The following is a 25,370-nucleotide window of genomic DNA, read 5'->3' as shown; positions in this document are numbered from 1 at the left end:
TGCCATGGATGCTTCAGCTGAGATTCCTGCATTGCAGGGGTTCAGACTAGGTGACCCTTGGGGTCCCTTCCAACTCTACAGATCTATGATTCTGTGAGTGGCAGCAGCTCTTGAGAATCCGTGTCTGAGGTCTTTCAAGTCATATGCTGTCATTTAACTGGAGACGCCAAGGAGTGAATTTGCAGCCTTCTACACACTAAACATACGCTGTATTACTTAGCTACTTAGGTTTCTAGCAGGTCCCCCATAACTTCTTTCTTCTTCTTTGGCAATCACTCGTAACCGAGTAAGTTTGTCTTCCGTAAACACGGTTTTAGCAATGAGTCCGTAAGTGAATGTGGAGGCCAATTCTGGATCCACACGTCCTTCCGCAGTGGGGACACTGGTTTCCGGGCGGGAGTTGATCACAATGTGGATTTGCCAAGCATGCCTTCCTCCTAGCACGTTTCTGCCTTGTGTCCTGAGTTTGAGTGTCTTCAAAGCCCATGACACCTTTGGTAAAGGTGTTCTCCAACTGGAACGATCGCAGGCCAGTGTTTCCCAATTGTCAGTGTTTATACTACATTTTTTTAGCCACTAGTAGAGCCAGACCCAGACCTTTTTAGCATTTGCAAGGGCGCTGCACTGTGTGACATCAGACTTGGGCTTGGGACTAGAAATATATAATGGGAGTCATTGATAGTTGATGCTCCATGTAGGGTTGCCAGTTTTTCAACCATAGTGCCTTCGTCAGCAAGAATTATCAGGTGAAGCTTTTTCCACCATAAATGTAAGGATTAAAGGTAAAAGATAAAGGGACCCCTGACCATTAGGTCCAGTTGCAGATGACTCTGAGGTTGCGGCGCTCATCTCACTTTATTGGCTGAGGGAGCCGGCATACAGCTTCTGGGTCATGTGGCCAGCATGACTAAGCCGCTTCTGGCGAACCAGAGCAGCGCATGGAAACGCCGTTTACCTTCCCACCAGAGTGGTACCTATTTATCTCCTTGTACTTTGATGTGCTTTCGAACTGCTAGGTGGGCAGGAGCAGGGACCGAGCAACAGGAGCTCACCCCGTCAGTGGGATTCAAACCACTGACCTTCTGATCGGCCTAGGTTTAACCCACCTGTGGTTTAATCCACAGCACCACCCGCATCCCTAATGTAAGGATTATCAACTGTGAATTGTTGACGATTCAGCCCCCATGAAAGGCTACAGTAGCCAATGAAAACTCTAGAGTCACTAGTTTCCAAATTAACTTGCCGTAAAGCCAGTTACTCATTAAAGAGGTACAAATTTCCCCACAGGAGTCAGCAGAGCTGTCATGAAGAACACATCAACACTGAAAACAAATACAGGTACTATGAGAGATGTTTGGGCTCTTGCAGAGCTAGCTACCCTGTGGCTCTCAAGATGCTGTTGAACTCCAACTCCCATCATCCCAAGCTAGCATGACCAGTGGTCAGGGCTGATGGGTGCTGGATGGAGTCCAACAACATCCGGAGGGCCACAGGTTAGCTACCTCTTAGCTAGGGTGCTGTTTGTGAGTAGGCTTGATTGAAGGATGCACATTATATCTACAGAAAAGACAGAGGTAATGCCAAACATTGAGGACCCAATCAACTCAGAGGTAGCATATATGTAAACCCGCCCCCCTTCTGTACACATTACTGATGTGGATGTGCCACTAGGGTTGAGGGTACACAGTGCCACCTGCATCATGTTGCTCACCTGGTAACTGGTTGGATGCCTTTTTTGCATATGAAGGGGAACATATATCTGTGTTTGGGGCCACCACTTGTTAGACCAGACTAGACCAGGGTATTCTACAGTCAAGATCTTGAAGCTGTGGTGATTTTTCTCTTTTAGGGTTCAGAATACAGTCTGTCCTGGTTTTCCCCCCATCCCATTCTTTTCCTCCTTCAGTCTTCTCTGTGTCTCCATCCCTCCTCCCTCCTCAGGCGAGACCTCCCCTCACATCACAGATCCTGACAGGAACTGTACCAATATGGGTAACAGCTCAAGTTTCACCAGAGGGAGATTTAGCCCCCCTGCAGGCAACCTTCTTTCCATCCCATCAGCCCTTAATAGTATCCTTTGTTTCTGCCCCATGGGAGGAAAATAATCCCCCCCCCCCCCCGCATCTTTTCCACACCTGGGTTGGGAAACAGCAAACTTCCATCTCCAATCTGACACCTTGAAAAATGGACCAATTTGCTGACACATTTTTCCCCTGCAAGGGCTAATGCCAGAGTGAATAGGCCTAAAGCCTGTGGCCTTAATTAGTTTGCAAGTTATCAAGCACAAAGCCCACCTGTTGCAGAATGAAAACAAATGTGCTTCTCCCGTGAACTGCCTGACACAGCCTTCGCCACAGCTCTTGACAATTGCCAGTCCCACACAGGATATATGGCTGACAACCTGGAAGAGTGGGATGCTACTGCAATGTAGTCTGAGGGAAAGACAGAGACCTTGGAACTCAGACTGGGTTCAGGGAAGAATTCACTGATTTTCAGACTGTGCCCTATTTTGTAAGTGGAAGAAATTGGTCCTGCCTTAGGATTTCACTCAGTAATTTGTGGAGATGCCTTATTGAGCCGTTGGCGATTTATAATGAAGTTAAAGCTCATATCTGCACAAGGACTATACATAACTCCTATGTCTATTAACATGCATTATCAGAGTAGTGCCAATAAGTAATAACAACAACAATATTTATTAAGAAGAAGAAGAAGAGTTTGGATTTGATATCCTGCTTTATCACTACCCTAAGGAGTCTCAAAGCGGCTAACAATCTCCTTTCCCTTCCTTCCCCACAACAAACACTTTGTGAGGTGAGTAAGGCTGAGAGACTTAACCTTTTTCATCGCTTTCCACCAAAAAAATTAAAAAAAGTATCAGAGCAACTTACAAATACAATACAAAACAGCTTGACAATTACTGAAAACCAAATGCAGTGGGACAGAGCTTATCCAACAATAGCTATAAACTGAACCAATTTTGGGGTTTTCTTTGTTTTTGTTTTCATTACAGGATGTATTTTCTGTTTTTTATATTGTGATTTTATGTCATGAACTGCCCTGAGATCTAAAGGGCAGTATACATCTTTAATAAATCATCATCATCATCTCCCCATGTTAAATTATAAGATGGCTTATGCTACAGACTGGGCACACAGGAATGTCTCAGCATGGCATGTAAAATCTGACAATGTTGGGGCCAGGCATGTTTCCCTAGGGAGAGCATTCTGCAAATGGGGAGCCACCACTGAAAAATCCAGGTCTTGCAGACCCATCCTCTGCATCTCCCATGGAGGAGACACATAGATGTCTCTGATACAATTGCAGGGTCCACTGTTGATTCAGGTGGAGAGAGGAGTCCTTGAGATATTGTGATCCTAAGGCACATAAAGCTTTATGGGCCCCTACCAGCTTGAAAGCTAAAAGTCAAAAATAAAATTGATTATCTTGTCAAAAATGTTTCATCTGAGGGGGCTTCAATATGTGAGGGGCCTGAACTGCCACAGCAGTTTTTGGTAAGAAATATATCCAAAGAGGGGTGACACTTGATATTTGACACCTGAGATGTATGTTTTTGGGACCCACCCTCTTCTAAATTTAGGACCCATCCGATTCTCAATTGTTTTAACTGATTTTAATATTGTGCTTTGCATTGCTTTGACCTACCTTGGTACTGTGTGATCAAGAGAAGGTGAGAAAACTAATAAACCAATACTAATAATTAGATACCCGTGTTTGACTGGACTACCTCCACAACCATAAAAATCATTGCAAGTGGGGTGGGGAGAATGATTTCTGAAACCACTTGAAAACTCCTTTTGAGCTGATAATTTGGATGGAGCACGCCAGTCAAATGCCTTTGACCCAGGATACATAAGTCAGGTACCTTCCCAAGCTATGGTACTGATGCTACTCAACTGCTCACAAAGACGAGATCAAAATATGCACCACCTGTCACACAAACTCTGGAAACTCACTGGGCTTAGAATTAGCTGTGCTTACAGGGGAAGGTTTGGGGGCCAGAAGTCCAGAGCCCCACTCAGAAGTCAGTCAGGTTGTACATCCACAGAAGTGACCAGAGGAGGAATGACCACTGAGGGGAACACAGAGAGAAGAAGCACCATGGTGCATCTACAGCAGCACAACCACACACCATCATCTGCCCCAGCTGCAACAAAACATGTCTCTCCTGTATCCATCTCTAAAGCCACAGCAGGTGCTGTAACTCTGCAACGGTTTGACTTTCCCCTCCAAAGGTGAACTCCATTGTTTCCTGAAGACAGATGCCTACTCAGAGTACAGCCAATTTAAAATTAATATACTAAGGTTACCAGATGTCCTCATTTCCCAGGGACAGCCCCCAGATTTACAAATCAGTCCCTGGACAGAATCTATCTATTTAGTAGGAAGCTGAAATGTGTCCCCAGATTCAGTGAAAAAAATCTGGTAACCTTATAATATGCTTGAGTAACTTAGATGCATTAATTGCAGTGAGTCTACTCTGAGAAGGTCTGAATCTATCTCTACATTTGTAATATACAGTGGTACCTCGGGTTAAGAACTTAATTCGTTCTGGGGCTCCATTCTTAACCTGAAACTGTTCTTAACCTGAGGCACCACTTTAGCTAATGGGGCCTCCCGTTGCCGCCGCACGATTTCTGTTCTCATCCTGAAGCAAAGTTCTTAATCCGAGGTACTATTTCTGGGTTAGCGGAGTCTGTAACCTGAAGCATCTGTAACCTGAAACGTCTGTAATCTGAGGTACCACTGTAGAAAGGATCCGGGGCCAGCTCTACCAATAGGCAGAGTGAAGCAGCTGGCCCAAGCAGTTAGATCTAGGTGTTGTGATAGGACAGCAAATTGTGAGAATTTTTTTGCCTCAAGTGCCAAAATCAGTTGACCAGCCTTTGGTATTCCCTTGGGGGCAGGGACAGAGGAAGAGAGAGCATATTTTGGTGCCCAAACCTCAGGCCTCAAAATGTCTTGGACTGGCTCTGAAATGTTCTATTGGAAAGTTCCCACATTTTAGAACCTCCCTGCATATCAAATACTTACACACTGTAGATAAGTTCAGGCTAGAAGTGTTTTCACCGACATATAAGTGGTTTCGGCACTCCCTCCCTCAGCCACGTTTTCCTGTGGATGTGTTAATATGGCTATCACTGGCTGTCATTCTCTTTCTCCACCTGCATGATGGGGATTACAAAGACATACCTCACGTAGTTGTTAGGTCTGCGATCCTAAATATATTACTAGCAGGTAAGCCCCACTGAACACAGCAGGACTTACTTCCAAGTAAGCATGCCCAGGATCGCTGCTCTTCTTCATTATGAAGAACAAAATAACCTCTAGCTAATCCTTATCTTTAAGCTTTCTGGCACCAAGTCATCCCCCCCCACAAAGATTCAATCATGATAGATGGGTGCAAATACAATAAAATGTAAGTTGTCGGCTGCTATAGGAATATTATTAAATCCCACACTCATGACTGTAGAAATTAGATAAAAATATCCAGAGGGGTAGCTATGTTAGTTTGTTACAGCGCACACAACAAAGAGTCTTGTGGCACCTTAAAGACTAATCAGTTTTATTATGGCATAAATTTTTTGGTCCCTTTAAAAAAATGCCACAAGACTCTCTGTTGTTTTAGATAAAAATGTGGATGCCACGACTTGTTTGCTTTCTAAATGAGGCTAGCGCATTTTCTACTAGGGATTCTGCTAGCTTGAGACAAGTTTATTATTATTATTATTATTTGTCAATTATTTAAACCTGCAGAAGCCCCAGAGTGTTAATTTATTATAAATGCTGTATATAATGTTTTGAATTAGAATTACCTATGGTGAGCTTGTAAACTTTTCCGCTCACTTGTATGCTATATGTCTAGAAGAAACAATTGCAGTGACAGGCTATCCCTCATAATCCCCCTCTTCAGACTTATGCTCACAAAAGGCTCTAAATACTGAAGATGTTGTGAGGGAGGAGAAACATCTTCCAAACAAGTAGTTTCTCCATTCCAGCCCAGGTAACAAAGAGCCCTCTGGAATTTTCCTTGGGCCTCAGCAGAGCTGGCCTCTGGGTCTTAGGGACACCTGCTGCTTAAGCCATCGGTCAATAGATTAACTACAGCTATTACTAAGTGCTTAGAAAGCAGGCGATGTGGCAGAGCAAACAAAATCAACCTTGCGTTTTAACACATGTTAATTCAAATTTTAATAAATTGGATGGGGGAGGGGGGGAGAACGCTGAGAACTGCAAAACAAAAACAAAAAAAGGGGGGGGGAAATCTCTCTAAACACATTTGCTTTCTGCAAGCAAAGTATCAGATGGCAGATGAAATGTCTTTATGGCAGCTGACAAAGAAAAGAATTCTCTCTCTCCTTTGCAAGAATCTTTTCTCACTTTCCCCCATCCTCTCCTTCCTCCCCCCCCCCCCCGCCCCATTTTATCTGCAGTTGTTCCTTGAACACACATACTTTGGGCAATGTTGAAAACGGCATTCAATGGAAAGACTATGGGAGCAGAAAATCACTGTAAACTGCTTTCAGAGGTGATCCAATGTGAACCACAAAAGCAGGTTATTGTGAGTGCAGATAGACACCAAAGGCTTGAAATTGTTCTTATTATTTGACCAGACAAAGGGAGTTTCATCCAGTACTGTAAAAAAAAAAAGGAAATAAAAAGAAATAAAAATCCTTGCCTGCCTTCTGAATGGGAAGAATCTCTCCTCAGACTTTTCACTGATGTCATTGTGGGGGTGGTGTTTAGCGGAATATCTCTGAAGGAGTTCATGCAAGGAGAGCTTCTTAGATGCTATAAAGCTGAATGCAGAAAAATGGAATAAGCATTCCTTGCAATCTTGTAGGACCAATGTAAATAGGGAAAACACTACATCCATAAATTAAAATAATAATAATAGAATCATAGAGTTGAAAGGGACCCTAAGGATCATCTAGTCCAACCCTCTGCAATGCAAGAATCTCAACTGCAGCATCCATGACAGATGGCCAGCCAACCTCTGCTTAAAAACCTCCAAGGAAGTCCACCATGGAGAGGCAAGTTCTACACATTCACTGGGAAACACAGGTGTTATGCTTGCATTTGCTGCAGCAGACCCACAGCATGTGGCTATCCTACTGTATAGACACACAGATTTGCTGCGTCTCATGGAATCCAGCAGCATCCAGAGGGCTGCAGGTTCCCCATTCCCGTCATCAATACCTGGGTTTCGGTTGGAGATGGGGGAGAAATTTGATTCTGTTAACTTTAAAGGTGATGATCCTTGGGCTCCTTTCTAACACTATGATTCTGTGATTGTGATGTGATTTTGTAGCTTCTGAAATAAAACACTGCCATCCTTCGAAATCTGCACTTTGTTGAATTTTGGAACTCCCTGCCGCAGGCCCTGTTAGCTGTTCAACAACCAGTGGATGGTGACAGTAGGCCTTCTTGGTGGTAGCCCCTGTCCTCAGAACACCTGCTTTCAGGTAATTTGTGAGGTGGAAAAGTAGTTACCTTTGACCTCTTTTCTATGAACTTTTAATAGTCTGCCTTTTAAAAATACAGTGGTACCTCAGATTAAGAACTTAATTCGTTCTGGAGGTCCGGCCTTAACCTGAAACTGTTCTTAACCTGAAGCACCACTTTAGCTAATGGGACCTCCCGCTGCCACCACACCGCTGGCATGCAATTTCTGTTCTCATCCTGAGGTAAAGTTCTTAACCCAAGGTACTATTTCTGGGTTAGCGAGGTCTGTAACCTGAAGTGTCTGTAACCTGAAGCGTCTGTAACCCGAGGTCCCACTGTAGTACCGTTAGTGGGGGAAAATAACCACAAGGTCATACGGTGATATCTGAAATGTGGCACGTAACTTGATGCAGATAGCACCAACTAAATGTGATGATCAGAGTCATGAGTAGTAGTTGTAGTTATAGTAGTAGTGGTAGTAGTAGTAGTAGTAGTAATAATAATAATAATAATAATTAATAATAGGTAAAAGGTAAGGTAAAGGACTCCTGGACGGTTAAGTCCAGTCAAAGGCAACTATGGGGTTCAGCGCTCATCTCGTTTTCAGGCCGAGGGAGCCAGCGCTTGTCCACAGACAGCTGTCCAGGTCATGTGGCCAGCAGGACTCAATCGCTTCTGGCGCAGTGGAACACCATGATGGAAACCAGAGCACACGGAAATGCCGTTCACCTTCCCGCCACAGCGGTTCCTATTTATCCACTTGCACTGGCGTGCTTTTGAACTGCTAGGTTGGCAGGAACTGGGACGGAGCGATGGGAGCTCACCCCATCGTGGGGATTCGAACTGCCGACCTTTTGCTCAGCCAGCCCAAGAGGCTCAGTGATTTAGAGCACAGTGCCTAATAATAATAATACATTTCTATCCTGCCCTTCCTCCCAGGGCAGCAAACACCAATATGGTAAACTGTAAAAGATGCCCAGTGTAAACAACTCAGAAGAACATAAGGCTATACAATGAGCCTGATGGTCCTGGATCAGACCAATGGCCTGTTGAGGTCAGCATCCTGCTCTCACAGTGGCCAAGCAGATGCCTGTGGGAACTCCCAAGACAAATCTCAAGACCTACATCTTGGACTTCAGCACCTTTCTTCCTGTTTCCCTATGCAAGTTTTTTAAATAAGCGACTTGTACTGTAGGAAGCTCCAGTGGTGTGTGTGTGTGTGTGTGTGTTGGCTTTTAAAAAACAACTTTATTTGTATTTTTTTATTGTTGTTATTAACTGCCCCGGGTGCCACGTGTAGAATGGCATGGCATAAATTGAAATAAAGGGAGGAAGTCTGTTGAGAATCATCGATGCTCCACAAAGACACTGCCAAGCAGTTTCCCTGGGCTCCCCCATGGTTTTTAACACAGTAGGGCAGCATTTAGCCTTATATAAACACAGATAAGATAAATGGTTTATTGTCGCACAGTAGGTATTGCCTGCTCTATCAGCCACCATCGTGAAGCCTGAGCTGATAGCTGCTGCAAGATACTTTAATGTTACTGATATCTCCTCTCTTTTCTTCTCTCCTCTCCCACTCTCTTCTTTTTTTTTTTTTTAAAAAAAAGTCATTTATTTTGGGTTCACATGATGGGTCAAAGTAACCAACCTGCCTCCTATATTTCATGCCCGTTATCTGGGATCAGGAGAGGGAAGATGGGAGTTGTTAAGAAGCTGCTTTGTCCATTCCAGTATCATTAAGCCAGAATTGTGTGTGTGTGTGTGTGTGTGTGTGTGTGTGTGTGTGTGTGTGTGTGTAATAGGAGCATTTCACCCAATATCACAAGAGAACCTGGATTTACCCTTACAGTTTTGAACACACACAGGCTTCCTTACAGGACTCCTATTGCTTTAAGAATTGCTTACGAAGGTGGTGTTGGATTCGAGGAGGTCCTACCCTTGCTGGGGAAAGCCTGGCTAATATATATATATTTATGGCCTATTATGTAGATGCTAAAGTCACAAGAGCACTGTCAGAATAAAAACAACAACAACCTGTGCACATTTGCTGAGACGGCTCTGTCCTTCGTTATTACATCCGGGGCTTAACCCTGCTAAACTAACTCAATTTTAAATTAAGCCCTGTGGCTTCTCGCCTGTTTTCACCTAGAGTTCATGCAGGTCACATCCTTATCATATATTTAAAGTGCTCTCACATTACTTCAACACTTGTTAAGGATATTGGGAATTGTAGCAGTACGAAGGGGTCTCCTAATGACTCTCAGCACCCTTAATAAACTGCAGTTCCCATAATACTTTGGGGGGGGAGCTAATGGGTATTAAAAGCCCTTGAAATGACGGGTGTGGATTTGAGCTAGTATTGGGTGGCATCCCAAAATGGATGCCGTGGGTGTCTCCTGCAGTCTCTGGACTGTGGGTGAGATATTCAAGAACTGTTCTTGAATAGCGGACACGGAGCAATGGATCCAAACTACAAGAAAGAAGATTCCACCTAAACATTAGGAAGAACTTCCTGACAGTAAGAGCTGTTCGACAGTGGAATTTGCTGCCAAGGAGTGTGGTGGAGTCTCCTTCTTTGGAGGTCTTTAAGCAGAGGCTTGACAACCATATGTCAGGAGTGCTCTGATGGTGTTTCCTGCTTGGCAGGGGGTTGGACTCGATGGCCCTTGTGGTCTCTTCCAACTCTATGATTCTATGATTCTATGTTCTAGCACCCCAGGGAAATGCCCAATCTACTTGTGGCAGCTCTGCCACAGCCATTTTCTGAAGAGCAGCTTTGACGAGATAGTCACTATTTAACAGATGCAATCTGTCAAGCCCCTACACAGCAACAGAGCCCCTATGAACCTGCCAACTCTTTGTTAGCAGCCTCTGGACTCTCTCTTCCAAATAATACATAAGAAGATAAGGAGAGCCTGCAGGGTCAGATGAGTGACCCATCTAGTCCAGCATCCTGATCTCACAGTGGCCACCAAGATACCTGTGTGGGAAATCAATAATGATAAATAATAATAATAATAATAATAATAATAATAATAATAATAATAATTTTATTATTTGTACCTGGCCCATCTCTGGGCAGCTTCCAGAATATATAAAAGCATAGTGAAACCTTAAAAAGCTTCCCTATACAGGGCTTCTTTCAGATGTCTTCTAAAAGTCAGATAGCTGTTTATTTCCTTGACATCTGATAGGAGGGTGTTCCACAGGGCGGGTGCCACCACCGAGAAGGCCCTCTGCCTGGTTCCCTGTAACCTCGCTTCTCACAGTGAGGGAACTGCCAGAAGGCCCTCGGAGCTGGACCTCAGTGTCCAGGCTGAACGATGGGGATGGAGACGTTCCTTCAGGTATACTGGCCAAGACTGTTTAGGACTGTTTATTGTGTTCAGAGGTGTTACTGTCTCCAACTGTGGAGGCGCAGCATAGCCAGCAGATTATGCTAGAACCTGGACCTAACCTGGATCATCGTTTTAGATGGTCATCAGAAGGGATGAAGCACACCGTAAACATTTCTTCCTCACCCTCCCATGTCCTACAACAGCCTCTACATTCCAGATGTTTTTAAAAAGTAAAGCTTTCTCACCCTGGTAAACGTAGCATGTGCAATTTTGGTTTTTTAATTCATTTTAATAATAGCACCATCCGGACAACAGGAATGTAATGGGGTTTGCTGCTGCTGCTGCCCTGTTGCTAAACACATTTACTTGCGGGACACACACACATAATTTTCTTGTGGAAAACATTAATATATAATTTAAAGTAAATATATATTATTATTTTCTTTTATTTTAGGAGGGAGGGAGGGAGGGACAAAGAAAGAAAGAAAGAAAGAAAGAAAGAAAGAAAGAAAGAAAGAAAGTTGTGGCAACCAGCATCAGCCCTGGTGAACCTGAATATGCCCATGCCTGCCCAGATGCTAATGCCAGGCCTGCTTGCCACTGCCCCCATCATCTGATACTGTATGGCTGGTCATCCTCTATCGACCCAAGTGGTTTCCCCCCCCCCCCCGGGGGTACTCATGGGTACGCAGTACAGTGATACCTCAGGTTGCATACGTTTCAGGTTACAGACTCCGCTAACCCAGAAATAGTACCTCGGGTTAAGAACTTTGCTTCAGGATGAGAACAGAAATTGCGCAGCAGCAGTGGGAGGCCCCATTAGCTAAAGTGGTGCTTCAGGTTAAGAACAGTTTCAGGTTAAGAACAGACCTCCAGAACGAATTAAGTTCCTAACCCGAGGTACCACTGTACCGGCACTCTCCCCCCTCCCCAAATGTTAAAAGTTTCATGGAATCATACAGATGGAAGGGACCTCAAGGGCCATCTAGTCCAAACCCCTGCTGTGCAGGAGTCTTTTGTCCAACCTGGGACTCAAATCCACAACCCTGAGATTACGAGTCTCATGCTCTACCGACTGAGCTATCCTGTGAGTGTGGCACTTACTGTAACAACTTCATGTTGAGTGCTGGCACCTTTCTCTCTCTCTCTCTGCACTTTATTTTATTATGTAAGATACTGAGAGTATTTCAACTGGATTCGTGTGTAGGTTGGTAGTCTCATTAATTTATTTTTTTACAATTGCTAGAATAGGCAGAAAAATCATCAAGTGATCGCCAAGGCCCTCATCCATTTTCAAGTGGTTCATTGGGGGAAAGGATTGGGAACTACTGGTCTGCACTGACTGACAGCAGCTCTCCAGGGTTTCAGACTGGGGACATTCTCAGGCCTACCTAGAAATGCCAGGAATCGAACCCAGGACTTTCTGCATGCAAAGCTTTGCCACATTCACCCCTAGGTATGTGGTCGTGGTATGCTACCAACCCTACCCTGAACATATTAAGGCATAAACGAGTCCTGCCGATTTCAGCGAAACTTATTTCCAAGCAAGGGTGCTTATGATCGCACACATTTCTTTGAAAAAATATTGAATGAAATCACAAACAGGACCATTAACATTTTCATTGTTAACTTTTTGTGGAAATGAGTTTCGTTCACCAAGACCATGGGTAGACAAACTAAGGCCCGGGGGCCGGATCCGGCCCAATCATCTTCTAAATCCAGCCCGCGGACGGTCCGGGAATCAGTGTGTTTTTACAGAAGTAGAATGTGTCCTTTTATTTAAAATGCATATTATTAAAATGCAAAATAAAAATCCATTTTATTTAAAATGGGTTATTTGTGGGGCATAGGAATTCATTCACTTTTTTCCCAAAATATAGTCTGGCCCCCCACAAGGTCTGAGGGACAGTGGAGAGGCCCCCTGCTGAAAAAGTTTGCTGACCAAGGCACATACGCAATCACTTTTTATATTTTGGATGCTGCTGTCATACAGCGGACTCTGCTTCCACAATTGCCCACCTTCCCATTTCTCCCTTCTCTCCAATATTTATTTAAAATGCATCATGTGGTTGCTAATCTAGGGATGCAGACCCCCTAAGATGAGCACGCTGGCTGTTTCCACAGAAGCCTCCTCGTTTTCTGTTCTACACTTTCCCCCTAGAGGATGTGAGACGTTGTCTTGAAGCAGAAGCTGATTTGTGCGGGTGGGTTTGCTTTAAAGTGATTTTGGTTCCTGGCTTCATCTGCCTGTTATTTGGGAAAGCAAGGGCAGCGTATGATGCAGTGGTGCTCTATCGCTTGATCCAATTTCTTGCAGGTACAATGGAGCCAACAGACACACAGCTCTGCTGCCTGAAAAGCCTCGGCCTTTCAGTTCAATGGATGAGGCAGTCTTCTGCAGACATCCCTTCTTTGCTCTTGAAGAGATGGAAGTCTCCTCCACTGAAGCAAATGGAGAAGACAGAATATGCAGGACCTCCCCATGCCCACTGGAGAATATGCAGGGCTTATCTCTTAGTCCTGTAGCAATAAAACTGCTAGCACATTTGCAAAACTAAGCAGAATCCAGTATGGTTTCAAATGGGATGGGAGATCACATGTTGAGATTCCTGTAATACAGGGGATTTGGGACTAGATGAGCCTCAAGTTCCCTTCCAGGTCTATGATTCTGGATCAGAGGGTTCCTTGCTCTTACATTAGAGCAATTTTTGCAAAAATAAATAAATAAATAAATAAATAAATAAATAAATAAATAAGCAAGCAAGCCATGGGAGAATGGGTTCAGGGTAGTGGTACTGGGGCAGGAAGTCTATAGCCTTTTACCTTTGCATCCACCTCCTCCAAAGTAGCCCCACTATAGAGAAAAGAAGAAGAAATGGACCAGCTTGGTGGTGATAGCAATTTGACACCTCCCCCCCCCCACAAAAAATGCCACGGGGAGAGAAGAACAATTGCTGTTGCAATCAAATCTGGATTCCCTGCCCCCTCTCCAGCTATTTTTTAGGTAAAAATGAAAATGTCAAGATATGGTTGATCAGTGGTTTTCTGCAGCTGTATACATTTTGGCCCTTAGCTACAAAAGCTGCTCCAGAACTACACAGGGTCGCTTTTACATAGGGTCCTATGTGTTCATAAGATCAGGGGGAAAAGTGAAATAAAGGCATTCCCCAGACCATTAGGATTAAATCCATCTTTCTAGGAATTATGGTTCAAATCAAGAGCATCATCCTCTGCATCACCTGTATCCATAAGTTTCCAAAAGCATGTTAGAAACCAAAAGGTGTTCTGATTAACATTAATGGTGGAAGCCCCTGTGTGTATAGGTACTTCAGTCTTTTCTATCTCCTTCCCCATGCAACATGCAACATGTTTTTTTCAGTTACTAGTGACACTCGGCTGTTGCTTCAAAACTGGGGAGGGGGAACCAAGATAGAGGAGAAGGAAAAGTTGCTGGTTTCATTAGAACAATTTCCAGAGGACAGAATGTTGGGCAGCCACATGCAGCGCCAGATTACCAAATAGGCAGAGTAGACACCAGCCTTTTAGGGGCCACGCGACAATGGATCAAAATAATATTGATTTGATCTTGAAAGAAAATTACAATCAAGCTTTCTTAGTTCCATGTGAGGGGGGACCCCAAGATTTCGACTGCCTCCACAGGGTTTAATCCGGCACTGGCCACATGAGTCTGATGCAGCGAAAACAAAGAATCTTGTGGTGCCTTTAAGACTAACAAATTTATTATACAGCACAAGATTTGATGGATTAGGCCCCACTTTGTCAGAAGCATCCTTTAAGTCTTCCTAACTGCTCTGTAGTGTAGATTGAAAATGTACTCTGAAAAGAGAGGGAGGGAGAGAGGGGGAGGGAGAGAGAAATCCCAGCTGATGGCTGTCTTTCTCTAACCCTTTCCAATCACAGGCTAGCAGTTAAAATAATCCTCACCTACTGGGCATCTAGTGGAGTTGATCTACCTTTTCTGTTGGGAGGTTCATGTCCAGTCAAGCTTCATTAATCTGGACCGAGCCCTGAACGATCACAAATATAACGCCAAACAGCTACACCTGTTTATCGAGTCAGTTCATTTCCCCCTCCCTGGCTCCACGCTGAAAAGGAGCATTAATTAAAACAGTAAACAAACGAGCTCCTATTCTAAATCAGAGCTGCAGGCAACGGAGAGATAACTTAGACTCTTGAGAAGAGGGATTTCCAGTTAATTTATGGAATCGACTGTCATTCTCAGGGCAAGAAGGCTTTACTTAGTAGGGGAATTGAAGCAGACAGCCTGTGTCTAAACACTTCTTTTTCACAGAATATCTTCATTTCTCCCCCCCCCCCAAACCTTCCTGTTTGAATTTTTAATCAGCTTGGCTTTGACTTTTCAATGGAGGAAGTAGCTCAGTTTTTGCCTGCTATGTCTAGCTCCTCACATTTTCTAGGATTGGAGTTGGTTGTGATCGACCACTAAACTGGCCCCACTTACCGTGGTGTGTGTAGCCACAAGGGGAAAAAAGAAGCCCCCCATTTGGGATTTCCTATGGGATAGTGAGGATCACCTGTACAGTGGTACCTCGGGTTAAGAACTTAATTCGTTCTGGAGGTCTGTTCTTAACCTGAAACTGTTCTTAACCTGAGGTACCACTTTAGCTAATGGGGCCTCCTACTGCCGCTGCACGATTTCTGTTCTCATCCTGAAGCAAAGTTCTTAACCCGAGGTACTATTTCTGGGTTAGCGGAGTCTGTAACCTGAAACATCTGTAACTTGAAGCATCTGTAACCCGAGGTACCACTGTATAACAAATAATAGTGGGATACAATTTTCAGATAATGAAAATTTTCAGATAATGCAGATAATGGAGTCCGGGCATGTATCTTCTTCTGAGTCCACAGACTGGGCCAAATTTGCAGACACCCATTCCGATCCAGTAGGAGAGATCTGCAAAACTGTAACTGTGCATTGAAACAACTACACTGGCTAATGGTCTGCTTCCAAACGTAATTCAAAAGTGGAGGTTAAGACCTTTTTAAGCCCTATATTCACTCATTCATTCATTCATTTATCACATTTATATTGTGCCTTGCCTCCAAGGAGCCCAAGGCCACAATTTATCCTCATTAAGAGCCCTGTGAGGTAGATTAGGCAGAGAGAAAGTGCCACACTTGTGCAGTTCAACTTGTAAAAAAAATGAACAGGAAGATCTTTCATTTCCAAAAGAAAGAGTCAATCTGATTGGGGGGCATAGATCTTAAGTAGCCCTCTCTGGGCCAGCTCACACACTTGCACCTGACCACACATTCGGCACACAATACAGTTGAAAGTGTCAATGGAGTCCATTGGAAAGCCTTGGGTCTGTGGTGTGATGTCTCCCTTACCTGTGTAAGCTAACACCTGGTTCTGCAATGAAGCAATGAACATGCGGGGCTGGCCTGCCCATGAGGCATGGTAAGGCAACTGCCTTGAGCGGCAAAAGTCCTAGGCACCCCACTCACTGAAATCTCATGAGATCTTGCAGGCCACACAAGATCTCATAATATTCCAGCTCTGCCATGCCATGCAGGTAAGGGAGGCTGGCAGCGTGGAGCAGTGGTGACAGCATGGTGGGGTTGTTTGTTTCATTTTACCTCAAGCAGTGAAACGGGACGTGGTGCCTCCTGTGGACATACTTGGGTAAACCTCAGTTTCCCCATAGGTAAAGCTGGAATAAAACTCATTCTTCTGGAAAACAATGTTGTCTTTGTACTTAACCCCCTCCTGTGCATGGAAATTCAACCCCTAATTAGTGACTGATGCCTCAATCTTGAATCATTCTCCTATAAGGCTGTGAGAAGCTCTGCCTTATACAAAGTATGAGCAAGGCCTACAGCAGGCAGGTGAAATATTAAAGGAACATTTGGCCTAGAATTGAATTGCTACCGTCAAGCACGATGTCAGTCTTCTTCACTCCGAGACTGTTTCTCAACTCAGATTTCTGTTGGGACTCTCTAACTTAGGTAATTAATATATTAGATGGATGTTTTATTTTTATTTCAGGCTGGGGTTTAGAATTCTTCCATTTGCAGTATCACAACCAAATTGTAGTTTTCAAAAAAATTATAGACAGTCCCAAGGCAGAAAAACAAATTTCCTCTCTGAATCTTTGTCACTTCATCCTCCTTGAGAGAACGGGGAACGTCTGGTACATATTTCAAATCATCCTGCTTTACTTGTGGCGTATCCAGTAATCATGTTGACAAATTAATGGTAGAGAATTAGTTGTACATTAAAGATTGAAACTGTATTATGCAGTACATTGTCATAAAGAGATATAAAACAATAGGAAAATAAATGTAAATGAATTCAGGCTGGTGACATGTAAAACGCTTAGACTGACATCTGTACACTTAACAACTTCCAGAGCTCTGCTTTATTACACATAAAGTAAGAGTGAGGTATAAGAAGGGTTGGGGAAAGTCATCCTTTGCTCAGATCTACGAAAGCATTGGAATTCATGCTTTTTCCAAGAGAGGCAGTAAGTCCAATGGAAACCTGCCCGATCCCATGTGCTGTTATGGTTGCTGCAGTGCAAACAGATATTTGTCCTGCAATGGCTGAAACGGGATTTCATTGCCGGGCTGGTATGCAAAGGCAAGCCACCACAAATACCCCCTGCTCCTTTGTTGCACTGATTTGTAATGCAAAAAGGAGCCTAGGAAGAGGGCCTTTTCAGTTGTGGCTCCCTATTTGCAATGGCATAGCCGGGGGGGGGGCAGGGGGTAACTGCCCCCCAAATCAATAAAAATACTTAACTAACTTAGGTTCTGCCTCCCTAACAAAAATCCTGGCTACTACCTTGCCCATTTGTGGAATGCTCTCCCAGGTGAGGTCCACCTGGTACCTGTACTGACATCTTTTTGGTGTCAGGTAAAAATATACCTCCCCTGCTCTGGGCTTTTGATGGACTACGGTGATGTTGTTCGCTTTTAGTTGTGCTGCCAGCGCTTTCTGCTGCTGTTATTGGGGTTTGCTTCTGGTGTTGCCTTTTACAAATTGCATGTATTTTTGTGCAAATGTGTTTTTCTTATACTCCATCTTTACTTATGCCAAAGGGCAAGTCAGGAGTCAGAACTGTGCAGCAAGTCATAAACTGTAAGATAAAACAGGAGGCAGAACCAACTAATATCCAAGGGTACAAAACACACTGATAAGGTCAAGCAAGTGAAACAGGAAGTCCTTATATTCCTTCCTGCCCAGGAAGATCCCATGAGCCACCATGGGTATGGTAGTCGGTTATGAGCCTAAAGGTTCTTGCAAGTGAAGTGATTCACTCAGTGCTTTTTTTCTAAAAAAATATTTAGGGGTAGATCTCATTGAAATACTGCCCCTCAATGAGGCCAAACTTAAAATGTTTAGGGGTATGCATACACCTGTGTTCCCCCAGGAAAAAAAGCACTGGATTCACCACTCGGTGCAGTCTCAGATAGACCCCACAGACCCTGAAAACATCAGAGCTCTAGTTTATCAAGAAGGATACTAATTGTTTTGATATCCCACCCATGAGTGAGTGATGGATGAGCATTTCTATATAAAGTAACTGTAGGGTGATCATCACGTTAGATTCAATGAGCAATCAGTTAGTGTACAAACCAGTTGAGCTATATAAATCAGACGGAGTACACTTTTTCACACTATACACTTCCACATGTGTGGAGATGACTTGTACTTACGTTGAGTGTAATGGGTGAACAAGTATTTTTAGTAAAGCCAGTTTCAAACAATGAATCATATGCCGGCATGACTAAAAAATAAAACACAACGCAGTATAGTGGTTAGAGCCCCAGAGTAGGATCAGGGAGGTTTGTCTCAAACTCACCACTCAAGGCATGAAGTTCACTGGACGACTTTGGTCTAGTCGTTGTTGTTTTTCAGCCTTGCCTACCTCAGACGGCTGTTGTGAAGATTGTAAGGGAGAGAAAAAGAACCATTACACCAGTGCCAGAGTTCCTTGGAGGAATGGCAGGGCAAAAAATATATAATAAATGTAATACATGTTGGATCAGCAGCACAGTGTCGCAGTGTGGGTTGCTTACTGTTTAAACACATCATTCATTCTCTGGTATTATTATTATTATTATTATTATTATTATTATTATTAAAATTTGTATACAACCCTATACCCACAGGTCTCAGGGCTGTTACAACATAAAATCAGAATATAAAAACACAAAATACATAATCAAAACAAAAACAACCCCCTCCCCCAACACATTTTAAAAGGGCATTGGATGTCAATCAGCCCAAGGCCTGGTTAAAGAGGAACATTTTTGCTTGGTGCCTAAAGGTGTATAATGAAGGCGCCAGGCGAACCTCCCTGGGGAGAGCATTCCACAGATGAGGAGCCACTGAAGAGAAGGCCCATGCATGTGTTGCCACCCTTTGGACCTCTCGTGGAGGAGGCACATGAAGAAGGGCCTCAGAAGATGATCTCAGGGTGCAGGTAGATTCATAAGGAAAGAGACGGTCCTTTTCTTCTTCTCTCTGCAGCCAGTCAGCATTCCACAGTCACTAAGCACACTTTGTCCTTACTGGGCTGTTTTAGGGGTTCCCAGCTAAATTCGATCGCAACACCAAGGGCTGGTATTCAATGCTAGTCGAGCCTGGAGTAGACCTATTGATATTAGTGCACATGGTTCATTTTTTTCAGCAAGTCTACTCTAAAGCAGGACTTGGCTGAATATAACCTCAGCAATCCACGCCGTGGTAACTTCCGAGAGGACTGTATGAAAAGATTTTTGGGTCCGTTCCCCCCTTGCAACTGCTCTCAAATCAATCTCTCTTCTTAAAAAAATGTATTAAGAAGCAGGCTGGGGAGGATTCGGCGCTACCCCACCCGCCTCGCTCTCATAAATACCAAAGTGAGATTGCTTCCAGGGCCACCAGCCCTTCGACTTTCAAGTAGGGAGTGGACACTACTGTGCCGGCTAATTATAAGGATTCAGTTTCCTGGTATGAAGGAATGTGCTACCTGCAGCAAAGGATGCATGAGCGATCAGGAACCAGAGAGGGACAGGGAGGAGGAAGCCGAGCTGAATGCCACATAGAACTGAAGCCATAGCCCCAGGTTTATACCCACAATCCTGGCCCCTGCCGGGAGACTAATCACTTGGCCATTCTCATTTGCTGTTGTCCAATCAATTCCTGAATGGCAAAACTACACAATGCGGAGTATGAATTAGAAGGGAGGGGTGGGGGGTGGGATGGTGGAAATAAATGTGGGTGCAGAGGGGTTTTTTGTGGTGGTTGGGTTTCCCCCCCCCCTCTTTTTTGCAACAATACCAAACTGAGCCTTTGAGAGAGGACAACAGACGGACAAAGGCACGGCGGAAATAGGAGTAACTTTTGGAGGCCCTCATAGCTCTTGTCAATAAGAGTTAGCGCCATAATGGTAGCATTGGCCCCTCTATTGTACTGCAGGACCGTTGTTTGTAAGCTGTTTTATTTTATTTTTGAAAAATAAAGCCATAAAATGGAACATTTTCTTCTTGCCTTTGTCTGGAAAATACTGAATTGGACCAAATGTCCTCCTTGTGTGTTTGCTGGATGGTTATTTTTTATGTATATATAATCATTTACAACCTGCATGAAGAACTTACATTTCACCTTCCCTCCCCTCTCTGAAGAATAGGAAAGCATATTGAGCCAGACAGATGTCAGGCCCCTGTTTTAAAATTTAGCTTTGTTTACCCAACAGAATGGAATTCATTACGATGCAAAAATGGCTCAATTTTGTGACCTCTTTTTTTTTTCATAATCCAAAGTGTCGACAATATCAAAAAGCTCATTTGAAGGTCACAGGTTTATGTATATATTCTCTTAAGTGTTTCAGAAAATTTATATGGAGAATGCCAAAAGTGGAATATGTGCAAACATAGTCTTCATTGTTTACCCTAACCTTGCCATTATTATCAGATAGACAGTGTGTAGGAAAAAAAGCATTAAAAGCTATTATGAGCAATGGAATTTCCCTCCCTTTTCTTACCAGAAGACTTTTCATTTTAGCCCCTGATCTGAAAAGGTCACTTTTTCATTCTTTGCACTTGGTTCTTTTTATAACTTCTATATTTCAAGCATGGGGAGGGGAAAAAATCTTTGGTGAAACTATTTTTCATCCCTGCAAGTAGTAATTCATTTTATTGCATCTGGATGTTTCACATGTAGTTCCAGTCGGCATTTTGATGACATCGACAGCTATAAAAGCCGAAAGCAAGGTGGAGTGTTTGTTTGTTTTAAAACCAGGTGCTCCCCGCCCTGCTTGAATAATTTAAAATTGGCAGAATTAATAAATCGTGAACTTCTGCCTAATCTGAAGATGTGAAATGATTTAATTTTGTTATATATAGTGGCATATGGTTTGACAGGCCAGCTAATATTTAACTGTTACTTAATTCCTCCAGTTCTCTGCCTTTTGTTAAAGGAACTTTCCTGGCTGGATCTTGTTGCTCCGGTCCATGCTAATTGCAGCTTGCATTATATTACAAATGGCTTTGTAAAGAAAACTATACCATAAACCTGGAAAGTTGCATGTTTCTATTTGCACAAACTTGATGCACTTATTTTGAGAGGGTCATTGCAAAGGGAAGCTGTATAGGCCGTAAGAATGTCCCGTATAATAAGCTTAAACAGAACCTTTTGTCAAGCCCAGTATTCTCAGGCCTGAAAATTAGGCCTCCTTTTCCTAACTGCAAGCTGAAGTGGTTCATTACTGCGGCTTCCTTCGCCGGGCCTCGGCCCAGCCAATCCCCCCCAGTACTCAAGGTCTGTAACTTCCTTAAAAAGGAAGAAGGAAAACAGGCTACACAAAGGTCTTGTTAGCACTTCCTATGCGAAATTAGCAGCTTTCTAAAAGGTACAACTCCAATTACCTCACATAGTGGGGACGCACACAAACCCAACAAAGACTCCAGTCTTGCAAGTGACATTCTGTCTTTCTAGAGTTACTTCCCTAATTAGGAGTGAAGAAGGCCTATTCTAGTGAGTGCATCTATTTACAGTGGGGCACAATGCTTTAACTTGAGCGTCTTTCTGAAAGACCAGTGTTAAAAAACACAAGTGCTCTTTTGGCAAAGCTGTCTATGGAGAAGCACCACATTCCTAACGGTTACACCCTCTACAGAAAAAAAGAGAGAGAGATTGAGAGAGAGGGAGAGGGAGAGAGAAAAAAAAGTGCAGGTCCTTCTACCATCAAACCCCCCCCCCCACCGGTATTGTTCACACTTCAAGATTCGTTTTAGACAATAAAGCTTCTGCCCAGTGAGCGCTGGGAATTACAGTGGACAATGGAGGAGGCATTCTTAAGAGTGTCTAATGATGGGGGGGAAAAGAAAAATATTTATTGCTTTTGACAGTTTCACAAGGGGCAAAAATCCTTGTCATGGTTTAAAGTTTCCACAGCTGTTTGGAGGGGAGGGTGGCGCCTACGGACTGGAAACAGTTCGGCGTCTTTGTTTAGCAGGCCAAGCGCAAAAGGGGCCAAGCTGTGAAATTAAAGATGTAAGTTCATTAAGGTAAGAGAAATTGCGCCAACGTTGTTGTTGGTACAGGTGTAAGCTGCGGGTCAAGATGGCCCCGACCTATTTGCATATTGCTTGCTTGACATGGGAAGATACCTTTTTCTGAATCCATGTGTAGAGAGAGATATAGGGAAAGGCTTTATTTCTATATTTCTATGTTTATATATATTTATTTAGCTCCCTCTTTTTTTCTATAGGCCCCTTTTCACTATAAAGGGCCTCAAAGAGGTTTACAAAACAAGCAACAGAATAAACACATGAGCCAAATAAGTAGGCATTTAAAACAGAAGATACAGATATAGATAGGCACTTGTACCTTGGCAGATAGTGGTCTACATGCCATCCACTTTCACATTCTCGTTGAGGAATAAAGCAAGTTTGTCCTTGTTTCCAAATGCAACACATCTGCATTTGTTCAGGAACACATCCACCCATCCACCCATTATTCCTTTCCACCTCTGTTGCCTTTCCCATAGCCTAATTTAGATTGTAAGCACCTTGTGGGAAGAGACCTGCCTATTATTTAATCAGCGTGTAAAAACTCTGTAAAAGCATCATCACATAGTTGCTTAAATAATTAATAGTGTTGTTGAAGACAATTAGGAAACAGACCCATTTGCACAGATGGGTTATCTATCTGCCTATTTGTGTCTATATGTCTTTCAGTCTATTTGTCTGTCTGTCTGTCGGTATCTATCATTTCCCCCCACATGGTTTTATCACAGATTTTGACGGTGACACTTCCTTTGCTCTCTTATCTCTCATTAAAAGTTGTTTTGAAAATCCATGGTTCTTGCTGCAAATGAACCCAGATTATTAACATTTATTCCATGTGGGGCTTTGTTTTGTTTTGTTTTACCTCAGAAGACTGCAGCTTGTTAAGAGGAAGGTTGCTAAATGGTCCTATTCTTCTCCACAAGGCTCATAGCAAGTGAAATTTTCTTTAAAAATTAATTTCAGAAAGGAAAGTGATCACGCTCTGTAGCTGCAATGCTGCTGTAATGTTCATGCTGCCTATATGATCCATACCCAGGAGATAAAAGTAAAATCTGTGCCTAAACTCATCCAAATGGAAGGAACTGACAGCAAAGTCTCAAAGCATGCTTTTTAAAAGTAAGTCTCATTGAAACACAGAGTTGTGTTTGATTCTGAGGCTATAGATCACTTGCATGTGATGATGTCAGTGTGATATTTAATGTGCAATTAGGCTGTAAAGTTAATTTTAATGCTCATTTTCAAATAAGACAAGTAAGTCATTATCATTGCATTTTGAGAGCTTTAGGCTGTAATCCCAAAAACACTTAACACAAAGTAAACCCCACGGATACAGCGGAACTTGCTTTTTTTTGTAAACATGCAGAGAATTGATTGTGCTACATGTTTCATTTCTGGATAGAGAGAGAGAGGGAGCTCATGGATGCAGAACTGAGAGAGTATCTAATTTCATCATTTTGCGAAGCAGTGGTTTAGATAAATGACCTTTTGCACACAATTGTTTTGCAGAGGTCAATTTTTAAACTATTGTTCAGTTTTGTACCTGAGAAGAGAGTGCAGTTTAAAGCTGATGGGCTACTTTTCTGCAATTGCACCCATATTGTGATGCTGCATCACCCTTGATAGAAAGAAACGGCTGTCTTGAGACAGTGGCATAGCCTGCTTGGAACACTAATGTCCACATATCTATCTGCCCGTTCTCTCATTCAATTTTTAGCGTGTGTGAGGAGCTTTTAAAAGGCAGACCTTTCTATAGCAAGGCTTCCTGATTCAGGCATTCTGCCTCTGTTTCGAAGCCAGGTCTGTTTTGGATAAGTGCTTCATTGTCTCTCATTCTGTCTTGGGCAGAATATTGAAATATTTATCTTGGATTGGGGGTCTAATTCTGCTCAGCAGACATCAGTCAAAAGTGTTCCATTGACTTGGGGTTGCAAGTTGATCTGTCCTGGGTTTTCTCCCCATTTATTTCTCTTGAGCAAGATGCCTTAGGAAAAAAAGGTGGATAATCTTCAGGAAGTGGGGAACAACAGCCTTGCTAATGCACAGGAGAATCTGCTGTTATCAAAGAGTGGTTTTTCTTCTTCTTTTTGCTCAGACACAAAATAATTATTCTCTTTCCCCCTCCCCATCCTTCCCCCCCCTTTTTTGGCAACAAACAAGCAGAGAAGCTGATGTCTTTGCAAAAGAGAACTGCGGCAGCGACTTGTAACCCTACCAGTCAATTTTTTAAAAGGTAGGCTTAACACTCTCTTTTTCATGTGTGAATAATGGATTCTGTTTTGCTACATAAAGAATTATTTGAAATGGTGCAGCCGAGTTAAAACATACATCCGTTTAAAACCAATTTAGCATTTGCATTCAGAGATATTTCAGATGCCCCATGTTTTATGCAGCTTTCCACTCCTTTTAGCAAAAGGTGAGCTCTCCAAATGATAATTTGGTGTATTTGAAAACATGCCCGTAGAATGGTGTGAGTCTCTTTATTGAGTTATTAACATTTCATATCTGTCCATATTGCTAGCACTTTCTTTCATGCTTTAACTATTTAACCGATCTGTTCTATTTTAAAATTTACAGCAGTGCTCAGAAGCATTAAATATCAGTTATTGTCAAAGGTTTGTGTTTGTATTTTGTTTCATTAAAAAAACAAACAACATGGAGATGCACCTTTTACTAACAACTGCAGTCAAATAAATGACTAAGACCACCAAAATGTAACACACCAAATACTAATCACAAGTTTGCAGTAAAGAACACTACAAGTGGAAGTATCACAATACAGTACACTGTATTTGCAACTTGTAAAAAAAGCATAATCTGATGAGAGAGAATTTGCAATAAAGGAACTCTTATTACACAAATATATATTTATTCAAGAAAGAGAATATTGTTTACCTTGAGGTGTGTGCTTTTTATCCAGTATTAATTTACCCAGAAAATGAGGAAAAATATATTTCCAAATGTATCAGAATGTTGAAGATGTTGCTATCAGTTATTCACCTAGCTGATATATAAATATAG

At 42.9% G+C, this 25,370-nt stretch overlaps 1 long non-coding RNA gene across 3 annotated transcripts in view; it reads left to right on the top strand.

Annotated features, from left to right (window-relative positions):
• The first annotated feature begins 22,245 nt into the window (after positions 1-22,245).
• Positions 22,246-25,370, top strand: part of LOC307212051 — a 49,902-nt gene continuing 46,777 nt past the window's right edge. Inside the window, exons 1-2 of one of the 3 annotated variants that reach the window (XR_013836770.1) lie at positions 22,246-22,349; positions 24,513-24,582. This is a non-coding gene — a long non-coding RNA (uncharacterized lncRNA). Of the gene's footprint in view, positions 22,350-23,229; positions 23,469-24,509; positions 24,583-25,370 lie in introns of those variants that run through there. The other 2 variants (XR_013836771.1, XR_013836772.1) reach the window with 2 other exon arrangements.

This window comes from Podarcis cretensis (assembly GCF_951804945.1).
Source record: "Podarcis cretensis genome assembly, chromosome: 3".
Taxonomy (NCBI): domain Eukaryota; kingdom Metazoa; phylum Chordata; class Lepidosauria; order Squamata; family Lacertidae; genus Podarcis; species Podarcis cretensis.
This window is presented reverse-complemented; position numbering and strand designations above follow the sequence as displayed.